This window comes from Xenopus laevis, chromosome 3S, assembly GCF_017654675.1.
Source record: "Xenopus laevis strain J_2021 chromosome 3S, Xenopus_laevis_v10.1, whole genome shotgun sequence".
Lineage (NCBI taxonomy): Eukaryota > Metazoa > Chordata > Amphibia > Anura > Pipidae > Xenopus > Xenopus laevis.
Genome location: NC_054376.1, coordinates 127,947,693 through 127,964,261, shown reverse-complemented (window position 1 = coordinate 127,964,261; position 16,569 = coordinate 127,947,693). Strand labels below are relative to the sequence as shown.

The window sequence follows — 16,569 nt, the reverse complement described above, 5'->3', positions numbered from 1 at the left end:
ACCCCACTCTATACAGAATGTTAGACTGTACTGATTGGAACAATGAAGCTTTTAAAATCATCTCGCTGTGAACAGGATTTGAACCTGTGCAGGGAAACCCCATTGGATTTCGAGTCCAACGCCTTAACCACTCGGCCATCACAGCCCACTGGTCTTGAGGTGCCTATCTTGGCCACCAAATCTTTTGAGATAATTGGGGGGGTCATTTAGCAAGAAGAATTTATGGGTAAAATCAAAATTTGACCATTACAGTAATCACTGTATTCTCAGCACTTTTTATGCTTAAATGAATTGTGTTACAACAGCGCCACCTGCTGGTCAGTTTCCCACCAGTCTGACCAGCAAGTAGTCAAGGAAGTTGTCAGAAGAAAGAAAGAGGCTGATGTTCTTCTGCTTAGGAAAGATGTGAGAAAGGTTTCTAAATTTTTTCCTAATGTACTGTACTAATTAATTAAAAAGTAATTATGGAGGGACTGTATTCATCTCATGGAGACCAGGTGACACAATGAAATGCTGTAGATTTTAATAAATATGCTTGTTAAATATATAATTCGGAAGAAATGGTATTTATTGCAATATATGGACAATATCTGTTTTGTTTAAAGGGGAGAACATATTTGTAAGAGCTCTGAGTGGTGTGGACTTTCCTATAGGCTTCTTGCAGCAAATGTCTTAGAGGCACATTTATCAAGGGTCGAATTTCGCATTCATGTGAGGTTTTTAAAACCCGATTTTGAATTTTTACGTTGCCCTATAATGTCCTTAATCAATTAATATGGGTCCATTTGTCATAAAATACCACTCACCATTAGAACTTTATTATCTAAAAATGTGGATAAATGGGCACACAACACAATCAAATATTTGGCAAAAATCTTTTACTGTTTAAAACAACTTGGCAATATACAATTGTTAACAAATGTTCAGTTTATACAACAATGATATACATAGTAATAGTATACACACCACCCGAAGGTTTGTACAAAGCAAAGAAAGAAGCAACAAGGAGCGGATAGACTTGCCACAAATAATAAAGGTGGCCATAGACACACAGATCCTATCATACGAATCGAGGATTCCTACGATTTTCGGATCGTGTGTGGCGTGTGCCGACATCTTTCGTGATCGGTCGTTTGGTCGATCGGTGGTTTGGTCGATCGGTAAGGTTTGATTTTGACCCGACCGATCCCGCCGGAGCCCACGGCACATCGTAATCGGATCGTTCGGCCAGGCCCGGACTGATAATCTGTCCGTTCGGGCATTTGCCCAAACGGCCGCTCTATCCTGTGATGAAATGGGCCGGGCGCTGCACTTATCTGATTTTAAAATTTAGGAGCAAGGAGCGCACAGTTCACATAGTTTTGAGTGCGCACGCTGAAGTTATTTTCAGAGGGAGGGGGAGAGAGAGCGAGTGAGGGAGTGAGGAGAAGTCAGCAGTGACGGCACTCCCCCCGGAACTTCGTGGGCTGGCTGGACAGTGCGTGTGCTGAATAAAGTTATTGGAGATGTCACGGCTCTCATCACAGCCACGTGACTCGTCTCCTTTGGAGAGAGAGATTGCCTGCCCCTGCGCTCTGCATCTTAAATCTGTCAGGTCAGTATGTGAGGTCCTGGGAAAAGCTACTGCACAGTAGGCATATAGGGGAGGTTAAAGCTATAGACATGGGAAGGAAGCTGATAAGAGGGGTCACTGAAACTGTTTACTGCTAAGAATGTTTGTGCTGCTCAGGTACCAGACACAATATGGACTTGGGGGGGGGGGGTTAGGGAGTTCTAGTTTAGCAAGTGCTTTGTTTTTTAGTTTAACTTTACTATGTATTACAATTACTGCCTGCTTTAAGAACATTGTGTTACCCTAGGGTAAATTGTATCTGTAATGGAAATCTGTTGTTTTTGAAGTACAACACCCCAAAATCCTGACCAGGGCCGGAACTAGGGGTAGGCAGAAGAGGTACGTGCCTAGGGCGCAAAGGCAGAGGGGCGCCAGGCACTTACCTCTTTTGATGCCTTCCCTTAGTTCGGACCCATCTGTGGCTGCAGTTCCTGCTCAATGACGATTGTGCGCTCTTCCGCAGTCACTCGTTCTCTTCTGCGCATGTGCGAACAATTGGAAGCGCCGTAGTCGGCCAGGTTGCCTTGGGCACTGATCCTGACGTCCCGTCCCCATTATAAGTTCACTTCTTGCTATTTGTTTTATGGGGCCCTTTTGCCTCAGTGTTGGATGTTTAAAGCAGAAAGGTGAGTTCCACCTGTGCCAGCTACTTGATGAACTGAGTCATTCCTAGGGCAATAGCAGTAGAGCCAGTTATTAGGGCCTTATTGGGCCCAAATGTACAGCAGTTACACCCCTGGTGATGGTTAAATCTGTCCCATTTAGCTTCGTGGAAAAATATGCAAAATTTGAAAAGGCATATTTTCAAATATATTCATTTATTTTTTAGACTTTTTTTTTTTTTACTGCACAGGTATTGTAGTTCATTTCTGTGTATTTCCTTTATTTTTAGAAATCAAAAGTGTTATGTATTTCATGTGCGGCCCCAGAAAAAAAATTCTTCTTCGAATGTGGCCCAGGGAAGCCAAAAGGTTGGACACCCCTGCAGTAAATTATAATTCATAATGTACCCCCTAATTTATAAAGATATGTATGCATTTATACTGTCACATAACTTCTCTGTGACTTATAATATCTTTATAAATTACAGTAGGGGGTACATTATCCACTATATAATATATATATATGTATATTTATGAAATATGCGTGTGTGTAAGTAAAAGACCAGCACGCATTTATGTGTGGGCTGCTTTGATTTTTTTGCCAGGGCTGCTTTTTACTCCCAGTCCGGCCCTGCGTTCGGCCATACGGCCAAACAATCAGATTACCCCCGATATAGCCATGCTCGTTAATGGCAAATCGGGGAAAGATCCGCTCGTTTGGCGATGTTGCCAAATGAGCGGATCTTTGCGTTTATGGCCACCTTAACCCCAACGTTTATTGAGAATCCCCTTGACAAAGGCATTTGTGCCGAAACCTTAGGTTGTGGCTGTGCTGCTATGCTGTTTGTGCATCCAGGGTTTGCCCTTTCCCAAGATGGCGGCTTCCATAATTTGACACTGTACTGAGAGTAGACACATTGGAGGAGTTGTCGGGTGCCTCCTAGTCAAATTGTATCTGATTCGGAGGGAGTCACTTGATGCTTTAGGAATTTAATGTGGTGATGTCACTGTTCTTTGCCAGTATTCTAAGCGCGGTTACTTTAAAGAAACACTGACGGCTGTTTCTGGCATTTAAAGTGCCAAAATTATAAACTACAAGATCCTGAGTTTGAATCTCAGCAGTTTGTTTTTATTACTTATATACTGCTCAGTTTCTATAGCACTGACCTATTCCACAGTAGTTTACAGAGATCTTCCATCACTCACTTCAGTTCCTGCCCCAGTGACACGGACGTGTTCATTTTACAGGTGCCATTTTGCTTCAATGGGTATAAACTAACTGGCCAGTTGCCTGAAACGTCAGATCAGATGTTTGGCCATGAAACCTTTCTGAGCAGAAACATTTAATTTGGAGGGATTGTATTCATCTGATGGAGATCAGGTGACACTTAGGGGCAGATTTATCAAGGGTCGAATTTCAAAGTGAAAAAAACTTCGAAATTAGACCATCGAATAGGGTAGTCCGACATTCAAAGTCAAAGGATTTTTAAGATTGAACTTTCATACTTCGAATCGAATGATTATACAAAAAAATTATTTGACTTCTCAAAACTTAGCCAAATACTGTCTATAGATTCTAGGAGGTCCCCAAACAGCAATTCAGCAAGTTTAAGGTGGCGAAGTGTCGAAGTTGAGGTTTTTTAAAGAGACAGTACTTCGAATTTTTTAATGGTCAAATTTGTGAAGCATTTTCAATTCGAATCGAAGTCGAATTTGGCCTATTCGATGGTCGAAGTACCCAAAAATTACTTCGAAAGTCTACGTTTTTTAATTCGAAAATTCACTTTGACCCTTAGTAAATGGGCCCCTCAATGAAATATTGTAAGTTTGATTTGATTTTAATGAATATGCTTGTCATATATATAATTCTGAAGATAATAGTATTTATTGCAATATATGGACAATATCTGTTTTGTTTAAAGAGGAGAACATATTTGTAAGAGCTCTGTTTGGTGTGGACTTTCCTATAGGCTTCTTGCAGCAAATGTCTTATTGTCCTTAATCAATTAATATGGGGGGAGGGTCCATTAAATACAACTCACCATTAGAACTTTGTTATCTGTTAACTGGAGGCCGGCAGGTCGAATATGATCCAGTCCAAGGGATCTGCAGAAGTCTTCATACACATCTGTTTGATATAATCTTTGGCCCAACTCCATGCAGAAAGTTAAGGTCCCCATAGATGAAAAGATTTCTCTTGCCGAACAACCGATTTTAGCAAAGTCCAACCAATCCTTTGAAATGATTGTGTGGTTAGTGGGATTCGAACGATTGAACATCTTACGATTTTTCGGCCGACATCTGTCAGGAAATTGATCGGCCAGGTTAAAAAATCTTTATCGGTCCCAGTGCAATGTATCTATGTTTGCAGGGCCAAGCAGCTCCCCATTGTTTTCCTGGCAAATTGGTCTTTTAAGTTGATGGACAATTCGTACGATCGTTCTGAGATTATCGTGGTCTCACGATGACGATCAGATCTTTGAAAAATCTCAACATATATGGCAGCTTAAGCCTGCACTGATTGGAACAACGAAGCTTTAAAATCATCTCGCTGTGAACAGGATTTGAACCTGTGCAGGGAAACCCCATTGGATTTCGAGTCCAACGCCTTAACCACTCGGCCACCACAGCCCACTTGTTGGTTAGTTAGTCTCATCCTTGCCGCCCAAACCTTTTGCGATAATTGGGGGTATTTATTAAGAAGAATATATGGGTAAAATCAGGATTTGACCATTAATCACTGTATTCTCCTCACTTTTTATGCTTCAGGTCACCACCATAAGGAAAGACTATGGACTCCAATGATACATGTAGCCAAACACTAAACCATTAATCCATCATATAAAAGCTTTGCAGGATTTTAAAGTATCCAGAGGAACTGCTTAGAGGACCATTACTGATGTGGCAGTTGCATATTCTTATAAACAACCTCCCTTGTCTTTTTGGAGTTAATATGTCTGTTAGATATCAATAGTAAGTCTCTAGGATGTCATCATTTAATTCATATCCACAGGGGGGGGGGGAATCTAGTTTTACTAGTTTGTCGTCCTGTGTGTAAAAGGGTTGTGATTAGTTTCTTGTGAATATGTTCCTATAAATAAAAGTGACAGTTATTTCAGACTATTCATATTCGCTGTGTCACTATAAAGTGTGAGTATGACTTCCATGTCTTGTTGTTCAAGTATAACATCCACATCAACTATTCTTAACCATGAAGTATGAGGAATAATTACCCCTCTCTATGCAGAATGTTAGACTGAACTAATTGGAACAATGCAGCTTTTAAAAAACGTCACTGTGAACAGGATTTGAACCTGTGCGTAGAAAACCTATTGGATTTCAAGTCTAACAGGTTACCCTCTTGGGTATTACATCCTACTTTCTCTTACAGCTCAATCCTGGCCACCCAAACCTGGAAACCTTTGGAGATAATTTTGAGTCATTTAGCAAGAAGAATGTATGAGTAAATCAGAATTTGACCATTAATCACAGTATTCTCATCACTTTTTATGCTTAGGGGCACCCACTATGTAACACTGTGATACTGTGTCTACAGCAGCCATGGATTCACCCCCAGAATCTCTAAATCTCAACCCTATAGGTGGTTCAGAGGAAGATTCTACTTCAGAGGATGATTATGATCAGGGTTAACTCCTATTTATAGGAGGGGTTGGGGCTGTTAACTCTTTCTTCCACTTGTCCTACCAACCAGGAGGAAGAATAGTCTCATTTCGGGAAGACTAAATTTACTGTCATATTTTTTCCTTCTTTCCAAAAAAAAAAACCTTACACCACCATGGGGGCGATGTAGCATGTGTAGGAACAACCTCTATATTCTAATTAGTTGGCTTCGTCACTGGCCTGATGATCAAAGCTAAGTCCATCTTGAGACTGTTAGTGAGGGTAAAATAGTTTTTATAAAGTTACTACAATCCAAGACAGTTATCATAGGAGCTTGGATAATGGAAATATTGGAAGGTTATTTTATAGGGAACAAAAGAATCTTGCTTTTTACATGTCACCATATTACATTTTTATCTTAGAATACCAGAATCCAGTACAGCCAAATGCCTGAAAAACAGGTAAATTCCTAAGTTTAGGCTCCAAGTGTATTGGAACTATCAGCCACCATAAGATGAGGTGGTCAAGGCAATGGTTGGGCACAAAGAGGGTAAGTCCTACTCACTCTTGGGTCTACAGACACATTATTATGATGTAGATCTCAGAAGAGAGTGTGCAGAGTGGGGTGGAGGTGAGCGAGCTGGTCAGCCAATTATCCTAGGGCCTTTGGCCAGCTTGGCTTTGCACTGGTTACAGTAGGGAGGACATGGTGGAGACATTGGTATGTAGTTTTTCTAGGTACATGAGAAATTACCCCCAGAAAATTCCTCTGGAGTGACAACAGTTTTCTATGTCTATAGACCTACATGTCAAGCTTTTGCTGTGGCTTAGTTGGTTAAATCACCTGTCAAGTAAAAAGGAGATCCTGAGTTCAAATCTCAGTAAAGCCTTTATTTTCATGATATTATTATTACTTATTTACTACTCTATTTAAATAGCGCTGACCTATTCTGCAGTACCTACTGAGATCTTACACCACTCAATTCAGTTACCGCCCCAGTGAAACAGACGTATTCTTTTTGTAGATCACATTTTGCTTAAGTGGGTACAAACTGACCAATTGAACAGTTGCCTGAAAGGTCAGATCAGATGTTTGGCCATGAAACCTATCTTAGCAGAAACATTAACTTTGGAGGGATTGTATTCATCTGATGGAGATCGGGAGATCAAGTGAAACAATGAAATGCTGTAGATTTTAATGAATATGCTTGTTATATATATAATTCTGAAGAGTGTTATTTATTGCAATATATGTACAATATCTGTTTTGTTTAAAGGGGAGAACATATTTGTAAGAGTTCTGTTTGGTGTTTGTCCTATAGGCTTCTTGCAGCAAATGTCTTATTGTCCTTAATCAATTAATATGGGTGGGAGGGTCCCTTTGTCATTAAATACCACTCACCATTAGAACTTTGTTATCTAAACCAGGGCTGTCCAACTGGAGGCTGAATATGGTCTTGTCCAAGAGATCTGCAGAAGTCTTCGTACATCATCTTTATATATAATCCGGCAGACAACCATGAAGTAAGGAATAATCACTACGCTCTATGCAGAAGGTTAGACTGTACTGATTGGAACAATGAAAATCATCTCACTGTGAACAGGATTTGAACCTGTGCGGGGAAACCCCATTGGAATTAAAGTCCAACGCCTTAAAGGCTTAACCACTCGGCCATCACAGCCCACTTGTGTGTATGTTCTGCGGCCTGGCCACCCAAACCTGGAAACCTTTTGAGTTAATTTGGAGTCATTTCTCCATAAGGATAATTGAGTGAAATCAGAACTTGCCCATTATTCATTGTTTTCTTATTTTTCCAGTTTTTTGTCTTGTGTGTAAAAAGGTTGTGATTAGTTTCTAGTGAATTTAATGCTGTAAATAAAAGTGACAGTTAGTTCAGACAATACAGATTTATGGTGTCACTATAAAGTGTGAGTATGACTTCCATGTTATTCAAGTATAACATCCACATCAATTATTCTTAACCATGAAGTATGAGGAATAATTACCCCACTCTATGCGGAATATTAGACTGCAGAAGAAAATTCACTGGCACACAGGTACTGCTAGCAGGGTAAACCCTTGCTGATTTATTAAATGGTTTGCAAAACTCAATGGGAACAGGATTTGAACCAGTGCAGGGAAACCCCATCGAATTTCAACCATCCAACACCTTAACCACTCGGCCATCACAGGCCACTTGTGTCATTTGCCCCATCCTGGCCACCCAAACCTTTTGGGATAATTGGGAGTAATTTAAGAGATAAGATTCTTTATTTGTCACAGGTATAGTTATACAAGTACAACATGTAGTGAAACACATCCTGATCCACTTTTTTAGACAAAATTAAAACATATTAGTTAAATATTTTATTTATTAAGAAGAATATATGGGAAAAATCAGGATTTGACCATTAATCACTGTATTCTCATCACTTTTTATGCTTAAGGTGGTCACCATTATAGAAGGATGACATGGTGGAGACATTGGTATGTAGTTTTTTAGCTAAATGAGAAAGTACCACCAGAAAATGCCTCTGGAGTGACAATATTTTTCTATGTCTATAGATTTACATGTCAATGTGGTGCTGTGGCTTAGTTGGTTAAAGCGCCTGTCTAGTAAACAGGAGAGCCTGAGTTCAAATCTCAGCAGTGCCTTTGTTTTCATGATATTATTATTATTTATTTACTACTCTATTTAGATACTGTCCCATCTCAGCCTGTCAGTTAAATTTTCTAATGCTAACGGACTCCTGCTGCACAAATATGGCCGCCCCCTCATACAGGAACATGGGGCATCAGACAGGTAATGTAAGAGCATTGTGCAAATACTTTATGGCAAAGTTATAAGTTGAATTCAAAGGCAATACAATGATAGATGTAAAAAAAAGTTTAATTTCTGGTGTCAGTATCTCTTTAAGTGGGTACAAACTGACCAACTGAATAGTTGCCTGAAAGGTCAGATCAGATGTTTGGCCATGAAACCTATCTTAGCAGAAACATTAACTTTGGAGGGATTGTATTCATCTGATGGAGATCGGGAGATCAGGTGAGACTTAATGAAATGCTGTAGATTTTAATGAATATGCTTGTTATATATATAATTCTGAAGAAAATGGTATTTATTGCAATATCAGGAGGCTGAATATGGTCCTGTCCAAGGAATCTGCAGAAGTCTTTGTAAATATCATCTATTTAATATAATCCGGCAGACAACCATGAAGTATGAGGAATAATGACCCCACTCTATACAGAATGTTAGACTGCTCTGATTGGAACAATGAAGCTTTTAAAATAATCTCGCTGTGAACAGGATTTGAACCTGTGCAGGGAAACCCCATTGGATTTCGAGTCCAACGCCTTAACCACTCGGCCATCACAGCCAACTTGTATTGAATGGTTTATCTTGGCCACAAATCTTTTGAGATAATTGGGGGGTCATTTAGCAAGAAGAATTTATGGGTAAAATCAAAATTTGACCATTACAGTAATCACTGTATTCTCAGCACTTTTTATGCTTAAATTAATTGTGTTACAACAGCGCCACCTGCTGGTCAGTTTCCCACCAGTCTGACCAGCAAGTAGACAAGGAAGTTGTCAGGAGAAAGAAAGAGGCTGATGTTCTTCTGCTTAGGAAAGATGTGAGAAAGGTTTCTAATTTTTTTCCTAATGTACTGTACTAATTAATTAAAAAGTAATTATGGAGGGACTGTATTCATCTCATGGAGATCAGGTGACGCAATGAAATGCTGTAGATTTTAATAAATATGCTTGTTAAATATATAATTCGGAAGAAATTGTATTTATTGCAATATATGGACAATATCTGTTTTATTTAAAGGGGAGGACATATTTGTAAGAGCTCTGTTTGGTGTGGACTTTCCTATAAGCTTCTTGCAGCAAATGTCTTAGAGGCCCATTTATCAAGGGTCGAATTTCGCATTCATGTGAGGTTTTTAAAACCCGATTTTGAATTTTTACGTTGCCCTATAATGTCCTTAATCAATTAATATGGGTCCATTTGTCATAAAATACCACTCACCATTAGAACTTTATTATCTAAAAATGTGGATAAATGGACACACAACACAATCAAATATTTGGCAAAAATCTTTTACTGTTTAAAACAATTTGGCAATATACAATTGTGTTAACAAATGTTCAGTTTCTACAACAATGATATACATAGTAATAGTATACACACCACCCGAAGGTTTGTACAAGCAAAGAAAGAAGCAACAAGGAGCGGACAGACTTGCCACAAATGAGAATAAAGCTTCCCATAGACACACAGATCCTATCGTACAAATCGAGGATTCAAACGATTTTCGGATCGTGTGTGGCGTGTGCCGTCATCTTTCGTCCGGCGGAGATCGGTCGTTTGGTCAATCGGTAAGGTTTGATTTTGACCCGACCGATCCCGCCGGAGCCCACGGCACATCGTAATCAGATTGTTCGGCCATACGGCCAAACAATCAGATTACCCCCGATATAGCCATGCTCGTTAATGGCAAATCGGGGAAAGATCCGCTCGTTTGGCGATGTTGCCAAATGAGCGGATCTTTGCGTTTATGGCCACCTTAACCCCAACGTTTCGGCACAAATGCCTTTGTCAAGGGGATTCTGAGAATCCCCTTGACAAAGGCATTTGTGCCGAAACCTTAGGTTGTGGCTGTGTTGCTATGATGTTTGTGCATCCAGGGTTTGCCCTTTCCCAAGATGGCGGCTTCCATAATTTGACACTGTACTGAGAGTAGACACATTGGAGGAGTTGTCGGGTGCCTCCTAGTCAAATTGTATCTGATCCGTGCGGCTCCGAGGGAGTCACTTGTTGCTTTAGGAATTTAATGTGGTGACATCACTGTTCTTTGCCAGTATTCTAAGCGCGGTTATTTTAAAGAAACACTGACGGCTGATTCTTGCATTTAAAGTGCCAAAATTACAAACTTCGAGATCCTGAGTTTGAATCTCAGCAGGTCCTTTGTTATTATTACTTATATACTGCTCAGTTTATATAGCACTGACCTAATCCACAGCAGTTTACAGAGATCTTCCATCACTCACTTCAGTTCCTGCCCCAGTGACACCGACGTGTTCATTTTACAGGTGCCATTTTGCTTCAATGGGTATAAACTAACTGGCCAGTTGCCTGAAACGTCAGATCAGATGTTTGGCCATGAAACCTATCTTAGCCGAAACATTTAATTTAATGGGATTGTATTCATCTGATGTAGATCAGGTGACACTTAGGGGCAGATTTATCAAGGGTCGAATTTCGAAGTGAAAAAAACTTTGAAATTAGACCATCGAATAGGGTAGTCCGACATTCGAAGTCGAAGGATTTTTAAAATCATACGATCGTACTTCAAATGGAATTATTATACAAAAAAAGCCTTTGACTTCTCAAAACTTAGCCAAATACTGTCTTTAGATTCTAGGAGGTCCCCATAGGCTAACAGCAATTCAGCAAGTTTAAGGTGGCGAAGTGTCGAAGTTGAGGTTTTTTAATGAGACAGTACTTCGAATTTTTTAATGGTCAAATTTGTAAAGCATTTTCAATTCGAATCGAAGTCGAATTTGGCCTATTCGATGGTCGAAGTACCCAAAAATTACTTCGAAAGTCTACGTTTTTTAATTCGAAAATTCACTTTGACCCTTAGTAAATGGGCCCCTCAATGAAATACTGTAATTTTGATTTGATTTTAATGAATATGCTTGTTATATATATAATTCTGAAGAAAATGGTATTTATTGCAATATATGGACAATATCTGTTTTGTTTAAAGGGGAGAACATATATGTAAGAGCTCTGTTTGGTGTGGACTTTCCTATAGGCTTCTTGCAGCAAACGTCTTATTGTCCTTAATCAATTAATATGGGGGGAGGGTCCATTAAATACCACTCACCATTAGAACTTTGTTATCTGTTAACTGGAGGCCGGCAGGTTGAATATGATCCAGTCCAAGGGATCTGCAGAAGTCTTCATACACATCTTTTTGATATAATCCTTTGCCCAACTCCATGCAGAAAGTTAAGGTCCCCATAGATGAAAAAATTTCTCTTGCCGAACAACCAATTTTAGTGAAGTCCAACCAATCCTTTGAAATTATTGTGCGGTTAGTGGGATTCGAAAGATTGAACATCTTACAATTTTTCGGCCGACATCTGTCAGGAAATTGATCGTCCTGGTTAAAAGATCTTTATCGGTCCCAGTGCAATGTATCTATGTTTGCAGGGCCAAGCAGCTCCCCTTTGTTTTCCTGGCAAATTGGTCTTTTTAGTTGATTTACAATTCGTATGATCGTTCTGAGATAATCGTGGTCTCACCTTTTAAAAATTTCAACATCTAAGGCCAGCTTACAGTAAGACTGCTCTGATTGGAAATAAAGCTTTTTAAATCATCTCGCTGTGAACAGGATTTGAACCTGTGCAGGGAAACCCCGTTGGATATCGAGTCCAACGCCTTAATCACTCGGCCATCACAGCCAGCGTGTTTTGTGCCTCATCCTGGCCACCCAAAACTTTTGGGATAATTGGTGGTCATTTATTAAGAAGAATATATGGGTAAAATCAGGATTTGACCATTAATCACTGTATTCTCATCACTTTTTATGCTTCAGGTCACCACCATAAGGAAAGACTATGGACTCCAGTGATACATGTAGCCAAACACTAAACCATTAATCCATCATATAAAAGCTTTGCAGGATTTTAAAGTATCCAGAGGAACTGCTTAGAGGACCATTACTGATGTGGCAGTTGCATATTCTTATAAACAACCTCCCTTGTCTTTTTGGATTTAATATGTCTGTTAGCTATCAATAGTAAGTCTCTAGGATGTCATCATTTAATTCATATCCACAAGGGGAAAAAAATCTAATTTTTCTAGTTTGTTTTCCTGTGTGTAAAAGGGTTGTGATTAGTTTCTTGTGAATATGTTCCTATAAATAAAAGTGACAGTTAGTTCATACTCACACTATAAAGTGTGAGTATGACTTCCATGTCTTGTTGTTCAAGTATAACATCCACGTCAACTATTCTTAACCATGAAGTATGAGGCATAATTACCCCTCTCGATGCAGAATGTTAGACTGAACTAATTGGAACAATGAAGCTTTTAAAAAATGTCACTGCGAATAGGATTTGAACCTGTGCGTAGAAACCCCGTTGGATATCCAGTCTAACGCCTTAACCCAGGGATCCCGAACCTTTAGAACCAGTGAGCAACATTCAGAAGTAAAAGGAGTTGGGGAGCAACACTAGCATGAAAAATGTTCCTGGTGACTCAAATAAGGGCTGTGATTGGCGATTTAGTAGCCCCTATGTGGATTGTCAACCTATATTGAGGCTCTGTTTGGCAGTGCACCTGGTTTTTATGCAATTACAAGTTGCCTCCAAGCCTGGAATTCAAAAATAGGCACCTGCTTTGAAGCCATTGGGAGCAACATCCAAGGGGTTGGAGAGCAACATGTTACTCACGAGCTACTGGTTGGGGATCACTGCCTTAACCACTCGGCCATCACAGCCCACTTTCTCGTATGGCTCAATCCTGGCCACCCAAACCTGTAAACCTTTTGAGATAATTTTGAGTCATTTAGCAAGAAGAATGTATGAGTAAAATCAGAATTTGACTATTAATCACTGTATTCTCATCACTTTTTATGCTTAGGGGCACCCACTATGTAACACTGTGACACTTTCCTTCTTTCATAAAAAAAAACAAAAAAAACTACACCACCATGGGGGGCAATGTAGCATGTGTATTGAATAGGAACAACCACTATATTCTAATTAGCTGGCTCCTTCACTGGCCTGATGATCAAAGAGAAGCCCATCTTAGGACTGTTAGTGACGGTAAACTAGTTTTTTTTAAGTTACTACAATCCAAGACTATCCAAGTTATCATAGGATAATGGAAATATTGGAAGGTTATTTTACAGAGCACAAAAGAATCTTGCTTGTTACATGTCACCATATTACATTTTTATCTTAGAATACCAGAATCCAGTACAGCCAAATGCCTGAAAAACAGGTAAATTCCTGAGTTTAGGCTCCAAGTGTATTGGAACTATCAGCCACCAAAAGATGAGGTGGTCAAGGCAATGGTTGGGCACAAAGAGGGTAAGTCCTACACACTCTTGGGTCTACAGACACATTATTATGATGTAGTTCTCAGAAGAGAGTGTGCAGAGTGGGGTGGAGGTGAGCGAGCTGGTCAGCCAATTATCCTAGGGCCTTTGGCCAGCTTGGCTTTGCACTGGTTACAGTAGGGAGGACATGGTGGAGACATTGGTATGTAGTTTTCTTAGGTACATAAGAAAGTAACCCCAAAAAATGCCTTAAGAGTGACAAAACGTCCCCGATTCAGGTAACGTTTCATGGGGAGGTGCACCTGTCTTGTCAACATGAGATCCTGAGTTCAAATCTCAGCAGGACTTTTGATTTTATGATACAATTATTAGTACTTATTTATTACTCTATTTATATAGCGCTGACCTATTCTGCAGTGCCTTCATACATCTTACACCACTCTCTTCAGTTGCTGCCCCAGTGAAACAGACATGTTCATTTTGTAGATCCCATTTTGCTTAAGTGGGTACAAACTGACCAACTGAATAGTTGCCTGAAAGGTCAGATCAGATGTTTGGCCATGAAACCTATCTTAGCTGAAACATTAACTTTGGAGGGATTGTATTCATCTGATGGAGATCAGGTGAGACTTAATGAAATGCTGTAGATTTTAATGAATATGCTTGTTATATATATAATTCTGAAGAAAATGGTAGTCATGGCAATTCATGCACAATGTCTGTTTTGTTTAAAGGGGAGAACATATATGTAAGAGCTCTGTTTGGTGTGGACTTTCCTATAAGCTTCTTGCAGCAAACGTCTTATTGTCCTTAATCAATTAATATGGGTGGGAGGGTCAGTTTGCCATTAAATACCACTCACCATTAGAACTTTGTTATCTAAACCAGGGCTGTCCAACTGGAGGCTGAATATGGTCCTGTCCAAGGGAACTGCAGAAGTCTTTGTATATCTAATTTTTTTAATATAATCCGGCAGACAACCTTGAAATATGAGGAATTATTGCCCAACTCTATACAGAATGTTAGACTGTACTGATTGGAACAATAAAGCTTTTAAAGTCATCTCGCTGTGAACAGGATTTGAACCTGTGCGGGGAAACCCCATTGGATTTCGAGTCCAGCGCTCGGCCATGACAGCCCACATGTATTGATTGGTCACCGAATCTTTTGAGATAATTTTGGGGTCATTTAGCAAGAAGAATTTATGGGTAAAATCAAAATTTGACCATTACAGTAATCACTGTATTCTCAGCACTTTTTATGCTTAAAGCATAAGTAAACCTTCAAAATAAGTGAGTTTAAAATTTATGAGGGTGCAGTTCTAAGAACCTTTGTAGTTTACATTCTTTATATATTTTCTTTTAATTCCAAGGTATTAAGGGATACATGTGCTGTTAATATGAATGAATTTTGTTACAACAGCTCCACCTGCTGGTCAGTTTCCCACCAGTCTGACCAGCAAGTAGTCAAGGAAGTTGTCAGGAGAAAGAAAGAGGCTGCTCTGATGTTCTTCTGCTTAGGAAAGATGTGAGAAAGGTTTCTAATGCGTTTCCTAAGCAGAAGAACATCAGCCTCTTTCTATCTCCTGACAACTTCCTTGACTACTTGGTGGTCAGACTGGTGGGAGTGGGAGGGGAGGGTCCCTTGTCATTAAATACAACTCAGTAGAAGTCATTAAATGTCCTTGATGGTGTCATTAATTACCCCTCACCAGTAGAACTTTGTTATCTAAACTAGGGTTGTCCAACTGGAGGCTGAATATGGTCCTGTCCAAGAGATCTGCAGAAGTCTTTGTACATCATCTTTTTAATATAAACCTTCAACCATGAAGAATAATTACAACCTATGAAGAATGTTAGATTGCACTTTTTTTAACAATGACTCTTTTAAAATCATCTCGCTGTGAACAGGATTTGAACCTGTGCAGGGAAACCCCATTGGATTTCGAGTCCAACGCCTTAACCACTCGGCCATCACAGCCCACTTGTTTGGTTTATCCTATCTTGGCCACCAAATCTTTTGAGATAATTGGGGGATCATTTTGCAAGAAGAATTTATGGGTAAAATCAAAATTTGACCATTACAGTAATCACTGTAGTCTCCGCACTTTTTATGCTTAAATGAATTGTGTTCCAACAGCGCCACCTGCTGGTCAGTTTCCCACCAGTCTGACCAGCAAGTAGTCAAGGAAATTGTCAGGAGAAAGAAAGAGGCTGATGTTCTTCTGCTTAGGAAAGATGTGAGAAAGGTTTCAATTTTTTTCCCAATGTACTGTACTAATTAATTAAAAAGTAATTATGGAGGGACTGTATTCATCTCATGGAGATTAGGTGACACAATGAAATGCTGTAGATTTTAATAAATATGCTTGTTAAATATATAATTCGGAAGAAATTGTATTTATTGCAATATATGGATAATATCTGTTTTATTTAAAGGGTAGAACATATTTGTAAGAGCTCTGTTTGGTGTGGACTTTCCTATAAGCTTCTTGCAGCAAATGTCTTAGAGGCCCATTTATCAAGGGTCGAATTTCGCATTCATGTGAGGTTTTTAAAACTCGATTTTGAATTTTTACGTTGCCCTATAATGTCCTTAATCAATTTAAGCCGAGTTTTTCAGCATCCAAAATGTGCTGAAAAAGTC

General features: G+C 39.5%; 6 non-coding genes across 6 annotated transcripts; 1 reads left to right on the top strand and 5 right to left on the bottom strand.

Moving 5' to 3' along the window:
* Positions 1-63: 63 nt before the first annotated feature.
* Positions 64-145, bottom strand: trnas-cga. The gene has a single exon. It is a non-coding gene; the product is annotated as a tRNA-Ser (tRNA).
* Positions 146-4,763: 4,618 nt separating this feature from the next.
* On the bottom strand, positions 4,764-4,845 carry trnas-cga. Its single transcript has one exon. It is a non-coding gene; the product is annotated as a tRNA-Ser (tRNA).
* A 3,572-nt stretch (positions 4,846-8,417) lies between these two features.
* Positions 8,418-8,491, top strand: trnat-agu. The gene has a single exon. It is a non-coding gene; the product is annotated as a tRNA-Thr (tRNA).
* A 643-nt stretch (positions 8,492-9,134) lies between these two features.
* On the bottom strand, positions 9,135-9,216 carry trnas-cga. Its single transcript has one exon. It is a non-coding gene; the product is annotated as a tRNA-Ser (tRNA).
* Positions 9,217-12,237: 3,021 nt separating this feature from the next.
* On the bottom strand, positions 12,238-12,319 carry trnas-cga. Its single transcript has one exon. It is a non-coding gene; the product is annotated as a tRNA-Ser (tRNA).
* Positions 12,320-15,821: 3,502 nt separating this feature from the next.
* Positions 15,822-15,903, bottom strand: trnas-cga. The gene has a single exon. It is a non-coding gene; the product is annotated as a tRNA-Ser (tRNA).
* Between the last annotated feature and the right edge of the window lie 666 nt (positions 15,904-16,569).